An 18,093-nucleotide genomic window follows, 5' to 3' on the forward strand; every position below is an offset into this window, starting at 1 on the left:
CTCTGCGTCAGTCTAAATCCAGCTTCACAAGGTGGGAGAGCTTTGGCCCACGTCTTCACCATGTGTACAGGGGGCAGCCTGGATTCACTCGGAAGCTACATTTATCTTCACACGGAGTGAGTCCATGAATGGTAGACTGGAAGCCTTGGTGACACACATGGTGTATTGATTCTAAACAGATTCACCACACATGAAAGCAAACAAAGGGTTTCTTTCAGACTATTGAATCCTGAGCAGTGTGCTGGGGACAGGAACACCTAGAGAGAGTAGTTTTGGGAGACACTCCAATAGAAAAGGCTCAACTGAGGGTGATCTCTGTTTATTATAAAGTGTGTTTTCTCTCAGTAGTAATAAGCCTCTTTTCTACTGAAAGAGACTGTTCGAGCCATGAGTGTTTCTAAAAGGTTATAGAAAACCGAGGGCTAAACGTGATGGAATGACAGTCACATTTCATATATCGTGCTTTGTGGGAGCACCCCATTTGTTTGGTTGTGGTTTGGGGAGCTAGAGCAGGGGTACTTTCCCAAAGGTGGAACCGATCACAGTGAGACAGTCTCAAGGCGCTGTGGTGGAACGTGAGATTCAGATCTCTGGGTGCGAGCCAGGGATGGGTGCGGTGAGTGGCAGTGCAAGGCAAACATTTACCTAGCCCTTAAAGGAGTGGTGTTGTAAAATACTCATAGCATTGCAATTAATCCAAACTGCATTTCCAGTCCTTACTGTTAATGCTTGTCATGGTTTGGACTCTGGTGTTCCTGACTCCTGCGTTCGATTTTAGAGAGACACCCTTTATCTAAGATGTGCACAGGCTCTTCCCAAGCATGGGGCGAGAGAGAGACTCACCCATTAGATGCTGCTCCGAAGACATCATCTCCCCCTGGTAAAATGTCAGTTTGGACATCGGTAGTCTAGTGACCCCCAGACTGACGAACCTACAGTTTGCTAAAAGGGAAATCTGACAATCTTCTAAAAAACGGACCTGACCTGGTTTTAAATACCAGGTGTGATAAGAAACTAAATCTTGCTGTTCAACAAGCATTAGGAATTGTATGAACACCTTATTAAAAATATGAAAAGGAATGGAGTTTCCCTCTGCCAAAAAAAGAGTGCGATACTCTCACTGTAACCATTGCAATGAATAGGAAGCTGGAAAGTAACCTAGACCAGGGACAGGAAGATAAAATAGAGTGAAATTGGTAGGGAGGAATTGTGATGGGAGTGTGACTTGTGTGTGGGGGGAGAAAATTCTAGAAATAAATGGAGGGGAAAGTCAGTGTACGCTAGGAAGTTGAGACATACACTTCACAAAGGTAAGGCTCATAGAAGCATTTGCCTCCTTGGGTAAATAAAAAAGTGCCAAAAGAATGTAAACTCAGTATTGACATTTTGAGCACATTATTTATTTAGTCTTGCAAACAGAGTTATAGGACTGTTTTTACTCATCACGTAGAAAACACCGAAAGGACGGAAGATGGAGCCTCAAACTTAATGTCCTGGAGCTGCAGCCTGCCCTATGTAGACCACCACGGCAGCCCCTTTATCCCTCAAAGGACAGTTGGTATCTTGATAACTGGGGGATGCTTGTAATCACCCCATGTTTCAAGTGTGCAACAAATTGAGAATTCAAGACCCCAGAGACCAACTTTTAAAATGCTGAGCATCAGATCTCCACGTACTGTTTAAATTAGTGTTATTTCTGGTGCGGCTTGTGTTATTCAAGCACTGATCACCCATGAATCTACCCTACCTTACTATTTGTCAGTAAGTTGAATTAACTTAAATACATTTTCTTCCCAACTTAAAAAATAATAAACCGCGTGGCTCTCCTTGCTGATGGACGACAGTTAACATGGCTTATGTGCAGATAACAATGACGGGGGCGTGGGAAAGCCGGGAGTGTTGCATGCCACGCAGTTGTTTACCAGCAGCGTGTAGTTGGACTGGGTGGTGACCGAGACGTGATTGCCCTTATTTTGCTTTTTCTGTCGAGTGTGACATTAATTGCACTTTTTTTTTACCTTTCTAACTTCCTGTTTAAATGTGCTCAGCCAGTAAAGCTTCTCGGCAGGAGAACTCATCAGCTTGGGATAAAAATAGCGTTCTTGGGAGAGAGAGGGAGGGCGTGGCGGGGTTATGCTGCGTTCCCTTTGGAAAATGTCAACAGAATGAAGACGATTTCTGCCCTCTGCATGCCTTCGAGCTACTGCAGATCTACATCATTTAAAACGTTAAACCGCTACTTAAAAACGTTCCGTTGGTTTAATGGAACTGAAACATCGCGCCAACGCAGTAAATACAACATTAATATGCACGCCGCCAGCCCGGGGTGCGGACCACGACCGCGCAGGCGAGCGTCGCACAGGCCGGCATCCATTTTGCCACAAGTCCTTACCGGTTGGGTTTTCCAGACTGTGCCACAATCCCTGTGGTGGGGTTTGCCGAGCAGGCAGAACATAAATGGCATATAGGAAACGAGTAAGCTCTCTCGTTCCGGGGGCTTTGTTTCTGGGTGTGGACGTCAGCAGTGCCTGCGTCTGCGGCTTACTCCGCTCCGGTCAGAGGAAGGCGACCCTCAGAGCCGCTCCTGTTCCCAGGCGGGGAGTGCGGGGTGGCCGTCTGGAGAGCCAGGCCTGTGGAGCGGGAAATCTAACTAACTACAGTTTTACGACTTCAAAACCTTGATATCCCACAAAGCCAGCCCCCCCCCCCCCCCCCCCCCCCCACCCTCAGTTATAGTGTAGGAAGTAGGTTTGGTTCTTCACTTTGTTGATGATGAATATCTGCCCCGAGGTCCCATTCCCTGTCTGTAGCACTAGCATTTTTCATTGAGCCTTGTTTTTCCACTTCTATCGTTTTAAGTATGGGCTAAAACATCCTGGACGCATCCTGCTGTGCTAACAGACACTGATTGCCTGAGCTTGTGAAAGAACTAAGGCTAAGTACTACCTGTGGTCATGTTTTCTGTCTCCAATATACTACGGGGCATAGTTGCTTTATCCCTTCACGATTTCTGGGTCTGGCCTGCCATTTTCTTCCTGGTTTGTTGCAGGACTAATATTTTGACATATTTGGCCTTGGTGTCAAATGTATGCAATGTATGCCTCGCACTGGCTTTAACTGAGGGAAAACCTGTTTTAAGAAGTGTCACATGCGCTATATACAAAATAAAGATGAGGGGTGATGAGGCAACATGGTCTAAAGTATTGATGTCTGTCACAAGAAAAACTAAATGTTGGACCAGTCCGACATAAAATATGTGTCTGGCTGAAAAATGCAACAGTTTTCTCTAATACAGGCCAGCAATGACGTGTGTGTCGCCTGCAGTGTTAAATTATGTGCTTGTAGTAACATTCAGATCTACAACAGTATATGTGCTTCAACAAACATAAAATGTATGTTATTAAAATGCAATAAACAACTTAGTGCACACAATGAACAAAGACGCCTAGCCAACTCATAAAGGTATAACAGGACGATGTTCTTCCATTCCATTAATGAATGTCGAATAACCCAGGTTGATAAACAACATCACAGGCTGCATACTAAGTTATTAGCGAGCTTTTAGTTCTAGCCATATGCCGTCCTATCAAGATTTCCAGTAAAACCACGTTTGACTGGCTGCTCCAGTCCAGCCTTTTCCGTTGCATTCTGGGAGTTGTAGCTTCGTTTATCCCAATATAAAAACAAGCATTTGCAATGCAACGGGTCTTGCATTATGTTGAGTTAGAGCTATTAGCATTGTAAACTCCTAACTGGACTTTTCTTGCCACATTAAATAAAAAAAAAAAATGAGTGTGCGCTGTGTAATAAAGAGAAAAAATAGTCCAGAAACCATACGGAAAACATGGAGCCTTGTATGTTTCCAGTAGTTTACCGGTGCTCTCGAGGAGGGCTAGACACCGGAAAAGGCATGATGTATGCATGCCTTTCACAAATGAAAACATGCAGGTTTTAGAAGGCAAGCCCACGAACCAATGAAAGTGACTGATGTAACATGGGCGTGGTTAAAATCCCCCTAAAGAGAGATTAGAAGAGGGACGGAGCGCTTTGCGCTTGCCTCTAACCAGGACTAAGTACCAGAATGCAAAGAGAAACCCAGACTTGAGCGGAGAGTCAAGCAGAGGAGTGGAAAACTGCAGTTATATGTAGGAAAATCTCTTGCATAGGGTTAGTGGATTGTGTTAAATCTGTTTTTAGGTTAATATTACATTGTTTTTTACTCTGAACGTTCCAACTGGCGTTTGCTTGCTTTTGACTGGTATGTGAAGGTTCTATTAAAATAATGTAGAAAGAGTAAAATAAAATGAATACTTGTTCCTTTCCAAGAGTCTGGGAAGTCCAGAGGGGCTGGTTGTCTTCTGGCAGTCGGTCAGGTCCTGGTCTCGTGCTATTACAGCTGTTATTGGGTATGGCTTAGAGACAGCTTGCTCCCGAGTAGGCTAAAGAATCATCAATACACTAAAGGTGTGGGGTGTAACTGGACTATTAGGCCCTCTTCAAGAAGCGCTAGTTAGGTGCATATTTTCCAGGTAGAAATAGGTGTAAGGAGTGGCTGTGTCTTTTGAGGGAGTTCCCTTTACGGACTATGTGGTCTCACACACATTATAGTGTCATGCTTCATCATTTGACCACATAGCCCCACCCAGGTAAGATGATACTACCTGGGCGGACTCATCCTCGTTGTTAAAAAAAATACTGAGGGAGTGCTGAAATTAAATCTGAGTGGATATTACAGGGATCCAGATAAGGAATTGGTAAATAAAATTACCTTAAAAATCACCTGTTTCGATTGGAAATAATTTAATATAGGTGTTTGTAGGTAAGATTAAAAACTGTGGTAAGGACTCTGTTGAGAATGATGACTCACGGAGTCTAAAAATGAGGGACCAACATGTTTCTGCCCACACAAAGAGCTGGAAAGTCTGGGGCATTCGTCAGGGTCGGGGATCCCTATAGGAAAAAGAGCATGGAAGCATGCTTGAAAGATAAAGTGAGTAAATGACAGGCCTACCTGAACATTTTGTTCTATGGAGGGGGAGGCCCTGCAAAACAAGGCGGATTGCCTCTGGTCTGGAAAGTAACAGATGGGGGGGTACCCCTTATAGTCAGACTCACTCCAAAGGTTTTATCCGGTGTGAGCACCTATGGTCTGTTTCCCAGCCGCTCGAATTCAGTGCCATGCCTGGTAAGCCAGTCTCTGCTTTCTTCTTGTGTATTTTTAATTTGTTTTTGCAAGAGGCCAATTTGTACGCCTTTTTTTTGTTACAAATATCTGCGAAACACCTTTAGACTGTATCTTTTCTACGTTCTATTCCCTTTCCACTTTTAATGTGTGTTGCACAGCTTTTCAAAAGAAAAACAATTTAAACAAAACACAGGTTTGCCAAGACCAGACTTATTGGCCTTGCCAGTGCTTGTTTAGCTTGTTCATAAGTTGCATTAAGGGCCACAGTGCTGGCTTCCAGTGATTTTGTGGCAGTTACTATACCTTTGTACAAGATTTGTCTTATAAAACCCTCTAAAATGAGAGTTCCTGAAGTCTCCTTATAATGTTGCTCAATTGCTTCTGTAGTTGTATGATAACCCGTGACAAAGGTTTTCATTTCACCCTTGGAGCAGGTTTTAGCCTCTGTTAATTGTGGAACCGTTAATTCCTTGCTTTCTACCTTCGATTATTTTTAGGTCTGGCCTAGAGACTGCTTTGGCTGTTATACCTCATGTTCTGCCAAAAAATAAATTAAAACACATAATAAAATACATATGTGTTCATGTAGGCACTTTAGGCAGCCGTCTTCATCCATTGGTCTGTTCAGGTGTCATTCACAGTTTAATTCTGTCCACTACAGCATAGGGTATGGGGCTACGGGATCTGTCAGCTTCATCCATTGTCTCTCTTACACTGTTAGAGAGCACATTTGACCCAATGACATAGGTATGGCCGTCTGAAAAGAGCTCGGTATGCCTGGATGGCTAGGCCACTTATTTAGTTTTATATATTTGCATATTGCCTAAGTCCTTAAAAGAAAAAAAAAACTATAAAAAGTGCACAATTGCAAGTCTAGACCTACTATCTTTACCAGTGTTTGTCTTAAGCTGTAATGTGTCAGTTGTGAAACGGGTTTATAGTTCTGTTTTTAATCTGTGTTCATTCCCCTGTTTAATTCATTCTTGGTTTTCCTGCATCTGTTTTAAAGTACTTGTGCAATCCATTTGATATCTGTTTCTCTTTTGCAGTAGACAACAAATCATACGACTGATCAAACTTTTATTGAATGTTATTTGCAATTGGCCAATTGGTGTTTTCATTTTTTCAGTGGGCAAATTACATCTTGCTTGTCGTGTTTCACAAGTTTCTATCCAGTCTCCTGCACCCTTTTCTTGTTTACCTTGCCCCCCCATTTCAGTATCTTAGAATAGCCGGTTTGTGACACAGGTGGTTGTGGATAAGATTAATGTTTTCTAATGATTCCACTTTGACCATTGTCCTTCAAAATATTCATATTAAATACAACCTATTTGAATTCTAACCAGCTGAAGCACAATATTTCTGAAACTCAACTTTGCATTTTTTCATCAAAGCCTGTAAGCTTTTTATGGTCGAGCCTGTGTTGCATGCGCTCGTGCATGCGTATCGCAGCGAGACGCTTTACTTATTAGAAAAGGGCTCGGAGCCCTGTCGACGTCACGTCAGTGTGTTTGATTAGTTTGTGGGCTTGCCTAGTAAAATCTGCTTGCTTTCATTACTGGAAGGCATGCACACGTCATGCCTTTTCCGGTGGTTAGCCCTCCTCGAGCGCAGCGACCAAGTACAGAAAACATGCGGGGCTCACTGTTTTCTGTCGGATCGTGGACTACTTTTTCTCTATTTTCCTAGCGCGATTTCGCTTGGCAGAAGTTGAGTGCTTACACAGTTAATTTAACTTTTTTACGTACATAAAAGCACTTTTGCCGATAGATGAAAAGTCGGGTTAGGAGTTTACAACGCGATCAGCTCCAACATGAGCAAACGCGAGACCCTTTGCATTGCAAATGCTTGTTAGCCTTGGAGTCGTCTTCTTCCAAGGTGGCGTGCATGGGAGCCCACTTTGATTTTGAGAGAACTCTGGTTCTGTGGTTCGACAGTTGTAAGTGGCTGTTGCATCAGGTTAAAAAAATTAAACCTTTTTGCTGCTTCTTAGCACAAAACGTGTTTTTGTGCTTACTGTAAATTCACACAGACTACAGCGGTGACCTTTCTCATGATTTAGCGGGAAGCTTCCTTTTAAGAATTATACAGTTGTGGCTCTATTGGTAAACGTGGCTCGAAAGACGAGAGTTCGCATCATACAGGCTACGAAATCCAGCTCTTGTTTCCAGTGGCTCAGTCATTTTTTGTGCTTTACCATTTTCTGCGTAACACATAATGCCATCATTACTTTATCCCCCATGTCTCACGATCCCTCGGCATCTGCCTGCCTGCAACCTTCTCAGTAAGGACAAACGTTTATTTCGAATTCCCTGCTTCAGACTCGCTTCTAAAAAAAGATGTACTCCTCTGGGATCCCTCAATGTGGAACTCTTTATTTAAAGAGGGCTGCGTCAGGAAAGTGTGTACTTTCAAATACTGAACATTTCACTTTGCCAATGTGTAACCCGTGGGTGCCAGCAGGTTGCCTAATCTAGAAATTCCAGTGTAGGATGGAGGTTTGCTCGTGTATGATGACACAGCATACCTCACCCAAAGCACGATGGGATGCCGTAAACAAGTATATCCACCTCTAGAATGTGTCCTTCATGCACATCTGCAATGTAGCTCCTTTGTGCATGTTCTCTGTTTGTATTTGAGGCTGCTGGAGTACATTGCATCAGCACTTCCCTATGAGAAAGTCGTTTTATAAGTAGTCAGGCCAAAATAACAACTGAAAAGGGTTTTACAGAAGTAATTTTAGTTACATTTTAAGACCCTTGGTGTTTGGTTGTAATTTTCCACTGAAGTTCTGTTACTGCCCCTGGGAGACTGGGTTATTTCTGGCTCCGCAAAGCTCCTCTAGAAAATCACACACTGTGTCCAGTGCCTGAGGGTATGGTGAATGAATCAATAAAGATTTGGAATGTGATCTGCACCATATTCAGGGGAAGAACAGTAAGTTTGTTTTGTGGACCAAGGTCTGGCAGGAGGAGCAAGCGGGTACGGCATATTCCCTGACAGGAGAGTAGAGCTTGCTGTCCTTTTGGGGGGGTGGGGGGGGGCAGGTTTGCCTTCGCGGTCTGGATGAGCCTGAAACAGGTGCTTCCTTTTGCCGCCTTTTCCCACAACACACAGCCCTCCTGCCATATTGCCACATTTCCTTTCACTTCGACCTCCTGGCACCCGCCTGTTGTGCTTTCCCATATTCCACCCTTGCCTATTCCTCTTCAGAGCACGCCTGCCAACTACGGAAAAGTCAGATGTTATTGTGAAAATGTGTGAGTATAGCATTGACTGTTCTTTTCGCAAGTAAATACACCCTGCATGATTTTCTGCGGAATGCTCCATTTTTTTGTCCATTAGAGTTAGTTTTTGTTGAAATACATATATAGAATTGGACATTGATGATATAGTATTAGGATCAAGATATCATTTTCGAAGTTCATTTTGATATTTTTTAATTGTTTGTTTCATATAACAGTGCTCCACCTAAACGGGTATCATAGTACTTTGTGGAGAACAGGTTAAGCTGGGTCCAAAGCCCACATCATTCCAAATGTTGGAGAACGGGAAGAGGAGGGTAGAGAAGATAAGGGAAAGGAGGACGAGTGACAGGGGAAGAGACAACAGATGGACAACACACACTACAACAGCAGAGAGCAGAGTTTTGTTATATTGATCACCGATGGAATATATTAGCCTCCCAGAAAGCAGCAGCCTGTGTAGGGAAAGACTCCGCAATGGGTATGTTTCTAACTTGATGCAAAGAGAGGTAGTAAGGTTTTTGGTGGTTTTCTTCAACCTTGTTGATAAATGTCCCCATTCCTTACGACCTCTGAGTTGAGGGTAGTGGGCACTTTTAAGGAGAAGCCAGAAAAGGATGATGACCTATTTAAAATCTTTGGAACGCAATACAGTCTTGCCTTGGAGTCCGTAAGATGAGAAGGTGATTGTGTGAACGGAGACAGAGGTCAGGCTTTCCACCAACTTCTTGAAGTCGTACAACTGTGAATGTTCTACAAATGTGATCTGGCACCCTTAAAGAATACTTGCAGCAATTTTATGTATAGCGAGAAAAATACATTGAAATTATAGTGTGCTGGTTTTAAGTAGTATGTGGTATTATAGCAGGACTCCAGCAACTGGTAGCTCAGACTTTCCAAAGACTTTGAACAAGCTTTGGTAATGCTGACACAATAATGAATGAGTTTTTGTCTCATTGATGGATTTAGGCCTTCAGTAAGTCACCAGACATGCACTCTGCGGCTCATCTTTGCACTCACGCTTTCATTTATCTATCCACTGACTCGTTCTTGCATTCACCGCCTGACGCAAGCACAATAATGCACACACAAACTCAATAACATAAGTAAGATAAAGGAATACTGCTTGAAAAAAAAACATGCTGCCGCCCAAACATGGCAGAAATATGTTTGCGGTAAGAAAACTAGACATAGCAGAGGGTGTCCAATTTGCAGTGGTATTGTACATGTTCTGTTTGTTACTTTAAAGTCCCAGTATGGCTGCCATGTTTAGCACCAATGTATTGGCTGTCTTGCAATGATGAATTAATGATACACTATGGAAAACACCATCCCATAATGGTTGCATGGTATAGAGGAAGTGGCCTCACGAGATGCAGTATTCTGCGGGTAAAATGAGCAGCAACCTAGTAGCCTATTAGCATTGCCTGGGGAGCTGTAGAAAAAGAAACAAAAATAATATGAAGGAGAGCTATAAACTGAGGAAATTGAAAACTATGGGACTGGCCAACTAGCCCCAACACTGAAGACCTGCTGTGTTGGGTGCATTACCTACCCACAACGCAGCCATCAGGTATACCATAAAATTACAAACATATACAACACTACGGGTGTAAAAGCAGTATAAAATCCACCCTAATAGAGCCTAATAAGCAACAATACTCAACTGTTAAAACATGTTAGTGTTTTGCTAATCTCCACCTTTAAGGTGCTTTATAACTTATGTTGTGTCTCATGGAGGTATAGTAACCAAAACAACATCAAATAACAAATATGCTAGCTTGGGGGGGGGGTGTAACAGCAACTATATTGCAGTGGAAACAAGGTTCACCTCAATACTTAAAACTCTTTGCTTGACCTACAGGTAGAAGAGTAGGGTACAGTTGCTTCTGGCAATTACCGGATATTTACCATAATATCGATTTTTATTTAGGTTCTCAGTGGTGTTCTTTTAGAAAACAAAAAGCCGGACTGAAGTGTCCTATATCTTTGTACAGGTGAGTTGTATCCTCCCTCCGATGGTGTGCACACAAATTCCCATAATCCTCGTGGGGCATGAACAGATGACCAATGGGTACTGTATTTTCTACAATGCCATTTGTTTTTTTGAGCTCAACATACCATTAAGATTGTTACTCCCCATGACCTTCAAACCGTTTGTCGGTATTAGGCTGAGGAGTTCTGAAAAAAGGCTAAATAGGTTTGTGCTCGGTGAGGTTCTTTGAGAGAGGCATTTGTTTGCCTACATTGACTACATTTACAAATTGGAATGACATTTAGATTATGACTACATTACCTTGAGTATTTTACCTTGAGGAGTTGAGAGTACACGTAACACGTGTTTTCTTAATGTTCTAAAATGTGTTATGGGTCAACAGGTCATCTGTTTAGTGCCTAATGTTGAATCACAATGGTTCTTTTTCTACCACTGGACAAGAGTTCCAGTGGGAGTTCATATACTGGGCTTAGTGGATTGCCTTATCATCGAAAGGGGGCCCTTGTGAGGACTAGTGGTATTAACAATGACCACCAACTGATGGGCATGGCATCTCCTATTTCAAATGTACAGCCTCCCTTTTGTCCTAGTACTTCTTAGCCCCCCCCCCTGCTCTTTTGTGGTGGTGCTTCTGAGTTAAGAACATGGGCGGATTATTATGACTTCAGCTTGACTGGCATGGATCTGTATTTTCAAAGACATATCGGCTAGAGGAGCCCCTCTTTGGCATGATTTTCTTGGCCCTTCCCCATCCACACTTATAGAAGTCCAACAACCTACAGGTTGTCGTTGCAAATGACCTGGTGCAACAAAAGCATTTATGCTTTAATGCTGTTGTAACTGTGAGCTGTTAGAAGCTGCTGTGGTGAAACACCACTTGAGCACATGAAAGTGCCAAGGCGGCCACCTACACAAACCCCATGGATGCCTCTAGTTTTCAGTTTCTTTTATTTTACAAGCTCCTGAGACTGCTTATTGATGGAAAACCGCTGCATGAGATGCCCAAATGTTTCTTTAAAAAGGCCACGCTATTCTCAAAGAGAATACTTATCTCTTTTAGGAGAGAGCTTGGGCCAGCTCAAGGCCTCAGCTATTCAAAAGCCATTCTGGACAAAACATGCATACAACTTGGAATGACCCCCTTCATAAACTCTGTGGGTGCCATTGTGCGAGATGGCTCTGTGGAAGCACCCCCTTCCAAGCACAAACACAGAAGTGACAAGGTGGCAGCTGTTGGACACATTCATGAAATGTCAGAGGAGCAAGGTCATCTCCCCTCATCAGGTGTGGACTGCCATCTTATGCAAGCATCAGTCCTGGAAATGTTGAAATGTTGAGGTTCCCCCTGGTGGTAGCTGCTAGAAACGTCTCTATTTTGCTGACCACTTTACCTGCCAGCTACCAAACGAGGGTGAAAGCACTGCCTTCTGTCCCCAGACCTTGGATCCGATGCTTATTTAGGCACGGACCACATGCAGCATGTCCTTGTCAGACATGTGCAGTGAACAGTGAGGTGGCCATAGTGAATGGATGACAAACATTGAAAAACTCAACTGTGTGTTACACTGTTTTCTGTCTCCTGCTTTCCTGAAGTTTTTTCTGTGGGAATATTTAGCAAAAATCTATTTATCCAGCTTTCTTCTCACTTCCCCCTAAGAACTCTTCTCCATACGTCACTCTGATAATCCTTTCTTACGTCCCTTTTGCTACATTAATTCCAAAGTGTAATCAACTCTTCTCCTTTGATGCACTGCATCGCCTATACTGGCTCTTGAACTAATCATTGCTCTTATGGACTGTCTCCCTTGCTTCATTTTAGCTCTGGTCTTTCCCCTGAGTAAACCAGCCAAGGCCACTAACACCCAAGCCTCCAGACACCTCCCTGTTACCTAGCACAGTAATCGGTCCCCTTTGGTTATCCTCATAGATGTGTCTGCTGTCTTCAACACTCGACCACAGTGCCCTCTTTTCCTTCTTAACTAGGCCTCTGGTATGTCTTCTTTCATCTTGTTCTCTGTTCCCTGTTGCTTCTTCAGCTCACAACCCACCTCACAACCGTGGGTTTCATACAAGGCTCCAAACTACGTCCTCTTCTGTTCTCGCTTCACGTCTTCTTCCAGGGAGATATTATCTCCTCATTTGGAATCTCCTACTGATTATTTTGTAGATGCCATCAAGCATTTATTTTCTGACTCTTTCTCCTCTATCCTTAGTGCCAACACAACTGACTCCCTTACTGTGTTTCTCCTCTGGAGGAGTCTGTGGTTGGCTCAGCTTAACTAGATCAAAACTGAAAAACATTGACATGCTTCATCTTCCATGACTCACTCCTTTCCCATATCCCTCCCTTTTGACATAAAAGTCCTTTTAACCGTATCTGTATCCTCCTTTCTCAACTTCATTGCTACCACTGCCTGTCTCCTTATGTTCTGCAGGGTCGTGAGCTACGGCTACTTCTACTAAACCAGGGCCACAATTACATTTTGAGCTAGAGCAATTCTGACGATGGCAAAAGCTTTCTTGTCAACTTATTACACTACTCTATGCTCCCTTTTGGTAAAAGGCTTAAACTTTACTAGTTGCATATTCTTGATCCTCGTCTGTGCTATCATAATCTCTTCTTTCTTTCTTGTAATCATTCGATGGTAGGGCTCTCTTCTGTCTTTGTTTTTTTAGATTACTTCCCACTAGTTTGAATGTCCAGTCAGAAATACAACCACTGATTTACCACTGTCAGCCGCACTGCACTGCCTCAATATTGAATCTCAACCAATGGGCCTTCCTACTGAGATTACGCTCTTTTAGGGCCATCTAGAAGCGCTACAGTGTCGATCTCACTTCATTAGTGCTTACTGATAAATCCAGTAGAGGAATCAAAGCACACACATGCAGACCAGCTGCTCATGTTAAATTCAACATTACTCACACACCTGAAAGTGCACACTGGAAGAGGCTGCTCTAAGAGTGAAGAACCCGGCAGCTGGAAACTGTACTTATATGTTGCTATGCACACAACACCTTCACAGGGAGTAACACACAACATCCAATATAACACATTAGAAGCAGCAGTGAGCACACGTCAGGCATAGCTGGTTGTTCCATATAGTTGTCTATCATTGAGTTCACACCACTGCCCAACAAGGAACAATAAATAATCACAAACCTTAACAGACTACATTAGTCAGAACAATAAATAAAAATCCAACACATCTCAGCAGCTCCATATAGTTGGCCCGAACAGTAGCCTTCCACTAAACAGTATACCGTTCACACACGCTAGACCAACACTCTACTCACAGCTAGTCCGATTATAGTGGATGCTGTATATAAGAACAGGAGGAGCGTCAACAGGAGGATTCAGCAGATCCCATGGAACCGCTGTCCTTCTTCTATATCACCCAGTATCCAATGGGGTCCAAAGGCTAGTCTTATTTATCTGTCGGGAAAATAACAAGTTGCCATGCTCTCGATGACCTCAGACAAATACATCGTGCTGGGCTTAGGCGCATAGCAGACCTTCCAGATGGTATTTATTTAATATGGCGGCCTCTGGGAACAGACAAGCACACAGACACGCCACTAACACACACACACACGCACACATACACACATTCACACAAAGCCATGCTGACACACACTAGACAATACTAACGCACAAAGCAAGCAGAATATTAAATCACATCTGCACTACTGATAGTCTAAGTTAGTCAGAAAATACTCTGGGTCTGTGATGGAATTCTGGAGATAGGGACTGAATGGCAATGCAGCGTCACGTAAATGTATGTAAAGTAACATAACGACGACTGCCCATTTAGCACTGGAACGCCCTCCCACCAGACTGGAGGTCATTTACCGTTATACCCCTAAATAACGGCTTTTGTGATCAAATATAAGACCCACAACGCAGACTCTGTCCGCAGTTGCACGTCCCAGGCCTCTTTACCTCTACTGTAGCTCCCTGAAGTGTCTTCTCCTGTGCCATGAGGTTCGCATTTACTCGTGCGATGTATAAACGCTACCCCCCCCCCCCCCCCCTCCTTCTTCATTCCCTTCTTCGGTTTATACCTCTGCCGCTCGTGTTCCCTGGTACCCTCTCGTATACACTGAATGCGGCACTTCTTGTCTGCGCGCTGTCGGCAGCCCAGGCCCGCGCACTATCCGTGTGGCGCCCGCGGCCTCCATTTTATTGTGGCGGACTAATGAGGCCTGTTCTCATTGAGATGCTAGAGGTTTGCCTGCCCTGATGGGGAGGATGGAGTCACTGTTTGAACAGGCGTGTTCAGGGCTTCCTGGCATCCCAGGAACAGACAGGGTTGCGCTTCAAGTGCCAGAGAGAACAGAGGCAAGATTGATGTGGAAAGGAGACAAGAGCACCGGCCAGTACAACACGGTGGCTGTAAGAGCGAGGCCTTTCGGGAATTTAGAGGCAATTAAGAGGAAAAAAGCAGTGTTTACAATGGTCTTTTTAGCCAAATGGTGTCTCACTTTTTTTTACCCTGCTAGCTCTTAGAGTTTTTTATGGACTCAACAACTTGGAGGAATTTAATTAAATTAGCCATTGATCTGTGGAGAGGCAGGACGTTTGTCTAGAAATTTCTAGGTTATGGTTTTTGTTGTGATGTGGCAGTCTATCCTCGTTGACGCTTTTATTGGGATAAATTGCAACAAACTAGGAGCAGGAAAGAACCGCCACCCAAGTTGGTCTGGGATTTTTCACAGGCAGTCACAAGCAGTGTGGCGTCGTAAAATACCCTAGAAACACTGGCTGAACGCATTAGGCAGACAGGTCTGGTGGGAGCGAGACTGCAGCAGCATAATTACACTAATTTCATTGTGCGTCGGTTTGGCAAGTGAGACGAATAATTTGGTGCCGTATAATTTTTTTTTTTTTTTTTTTTTAAATGTCACAGTTGTGCGCTTTTGCAGCTGTTGCTCTCCCTCTCCAACCACAACTTGTGTTTTGGAGTAGGGGCTATGGGCGGTGATCGGCACGGCCACCAGAGTTGTGAATTCTCACCATTAGGAGGTCGAACTAAACACGAAAGCTTAAAGTGTCGAAACAGCAATGCTGTTAAAACAATTGGAACATTCGCCAAAATGGCGTTTTGAGTTAAATAGTTATACAAGAGTAGTATATGCATTATTTCCTTTCATTTAATTTCAGTAGATTTTCTGGGATAAAGTGGACAAAAGCCATGTAGGGTCTGATGTTCTTCTGCCTCTGAGCTCTCTTTCCTGCAGACCAGTGTTACCTCTGGCCATGGAACGAGACCAGGGCATTATACAAAGCCCAAAGCGAATCGTCTGAGAGACCAGGTACATATGCAGCCTTGACCGAGAAGCAAGGCCCACACAAAACACACACACAGACACCCTTTATTATTTTTGCCTACTCGAGGTTGTCAGGGCCTTTCTTGCAGGGTATATACAGTTGTAGCCAAGACTACTTTCCATTCACTTTCTTTCCCATAAGTTTTGTTCTGCTTTTGCTTTTCTCCCATTCACTTCCAGGCTGTGTAATGAGAGTCCTGCCAGACCCATGCTTCAGGAGTTGCCAACTACAGATTATACCTGGACTGACCACCTTAGTTGACCCCTTGCACATAACTTTTACCTGCAAGTTGTTTTCTGGTAGGATTTCTTCAGGATGTGGTCTCCTCAGATAATTCAAGAATTTGTCATTTACAAGTGAGAGGTACATAAAGTACTTGCCACCCAAACTTCTGTCCGGTTGATGTGTTCTTTCCAGACAGGTGCACTTCACCCAGGAATGTTTTATTATCAGATGGTGAATCCCTCCCCCCACCCAGCCCCCGCCCAGTGATCACTATATCATGGTGGTGCCAATGGGCTTAGCATGCCCAGCATTGGGTCTGCCCACGATCCATTCAGAGCCTAATATTTGGCCCTTCACTGATATTCCCACATGGCCAGCGGCAGCCTTAACACAGTACATTCAGGTTGAGCACTTCTGAATCCATTTTTCAATCAGAAAACATTTCAAAGTGGTGGTAACGGAGATCCACCCCTGGGACCATCCCAAGATACTCAGTAAGACTTGAATACATTGTGTCAAATACCAAGACTCCTGGGGCCGAGTTTTCCGCATGGTTCTGTTGTCGTTTTGTAGTAGTATACTTTGGATTTGGCCATGCCACACCCGGAGCTGTTTCCCAAAGGGGCATTTTTCTGAAAGAAATTCCCTGGAAAAGTAGTAAAAGGCCTGGGTCTCCATCGTCTTCTATGTCTCCATCTTCTCTTGTATCTCCATCTTCAATTCACCTGTGTCTCCATCTTCTCTTCTCCTATGTCTCCATTGTCACTTCCTCAGCACAAAGTCCTTGGATTCCCTGGGCGAGAGGGTCTATCGGAGTGACGCTCTGCCTCTCCTAAAGGCCATGGCCGGTATGGAAGAGTTAGTCTGCAGTATATGGATGTGGACAAGAACTTAATTTCTTACATCCTCTGCATCTTCGAGATTGGCAGCTGCTTTGTAGGCTGACGTCACCATGTTCTGCTCTGTATGGAACTGTGTGGACACAGTCACTTGTCTTGCTGTTCGTAGACAGGCCAGACTGCCTGCCATCAGAGAAACAGAAAATCACTGCGGACCATCCTTCCTGGTGGAGAGGTCATTCTTTGCTCACTGTAGACAGGGCCTCCTCGCAGTGTGAAGTTGCAGTGCAGACCCCTTTGTCACTCTCGTTGCCTCACCAAGCGTGAGTCCCTACTAGCCTCAGGCCTAAAAGTATGTCCTTCCGTAATATGTTTGTGTGTAGTGCGACATCAATTAGCACTTTATGATAAATTCAACTCGTTGATGTAGAAACGAGATGTGCATGTGTTTATAAAAGAAAGAAAGAACTGACTTTACCGAGACTAGTTGCCACAGACATTAACGGAGTTGTCACTAAGGAAGGGTCTCAGACTAAGGACAGTAACCAATTTACAGTCTGTCGTTATGTACTGGTGTGGACAACTGGCGGATAAGCTGGCCCCTCGGAGCGACTGTAGTCTCGCCCCAACAGAAGAACCTAAAGCACACTATCAGGTTGGGGGGCGAAAACGTTGAGCAGCTCGGCGGGCCGTTGTGCGTGAAAGGGTTAATTTATAAATACTGATCCCATCTCATTGGGAGGAGGCGTGATAAATATCTGACTGCTTGCAAGCCAGGCCTGCAAAGGCCCAGCAGGACACGGAGAAACACAATGGGATGCGCTATCGGCGGAGACGTCTGCGTGTAAACACTGGAGGAGGAAGACGTCCCTCCACAGGCCGCAGAAGCTGGCACAACAGAAAGAGCCCTCTGGGTGGAAGGTGGCACAGACTGTGCCAGCCAGAGCCCGTTTGGAGGGCTGCAGGCGGGACACCTGGTGACAGTGTTTGGACACCAGGCGCACAGCACAGGTAAGCTTTTATGTTCAGATAAAATACACATAGCAGCTTAACCCCTCTCTGGCAGAGCTTGTTGTGTACATACTCAGTGTGGTTATGAACGATGTATGTGTGCGCGTGGGGGTGGGAGTCGATAGGCAGCATAGGAGCGAGCCGTTGGCGCCAAACCAGCGGCGTGTCCATGAGGTAGATACTTTCAGATATTTGCTGAACATTAACAGTTCTCAATTCTATCTGCTTTCACTAAAAAATATTAAAGAATGTCTAAGAAA

At 44.1% G+C, this 18,093-nt stretch overlaps 1 protein-coding gene across 11 annotated transcripts in view; it reads left to right on the forward strand.

Moving 5' to 3' along the window:
* The window catches only part of LZTS2 (leucine zipper tumor suppressor 2), a 527,324-nt gene that overhangs the window by 403,691 nt on the left and 105,540 nt on the right, over nucleotides 1–18,093 (forward strand). Inside the window, exon 1 of one of the 11 annotated variants that reach the window (XM_069239533.1) lies at nucleotides 17,606–17,833. The exons of the other annotated variants lie outside the window; for them this stretch is intronic. The gene's annotated coding sequence lies outside the window, so the exon portion shown is untranslated. Of the gene's footprint in view, nucleotides 1–17,605; nucleotides 17,834–18,093 lie in introns of those variants that run through there. 11 annotated transcript variants of the gene reach the window in all.

The sequence above is a fragment of the Pleurodeles waltl genome, chromosome 6 (genome assembly GCF_031143425.1).
Source record: "Pleurodeles waltl isolate 20211129_DDA chromosome 6, aPleWal1.hap1.20221129, whole genome shotgun sequence".
In the NCBI taxonomy this organism is placed as follows: domain Eukaryota; kingdom Metazoa; phylum Chordata; class Amphibia; order Caudata; family Salamandridae; genus Pleurodeles; species Pleurodeles waltl.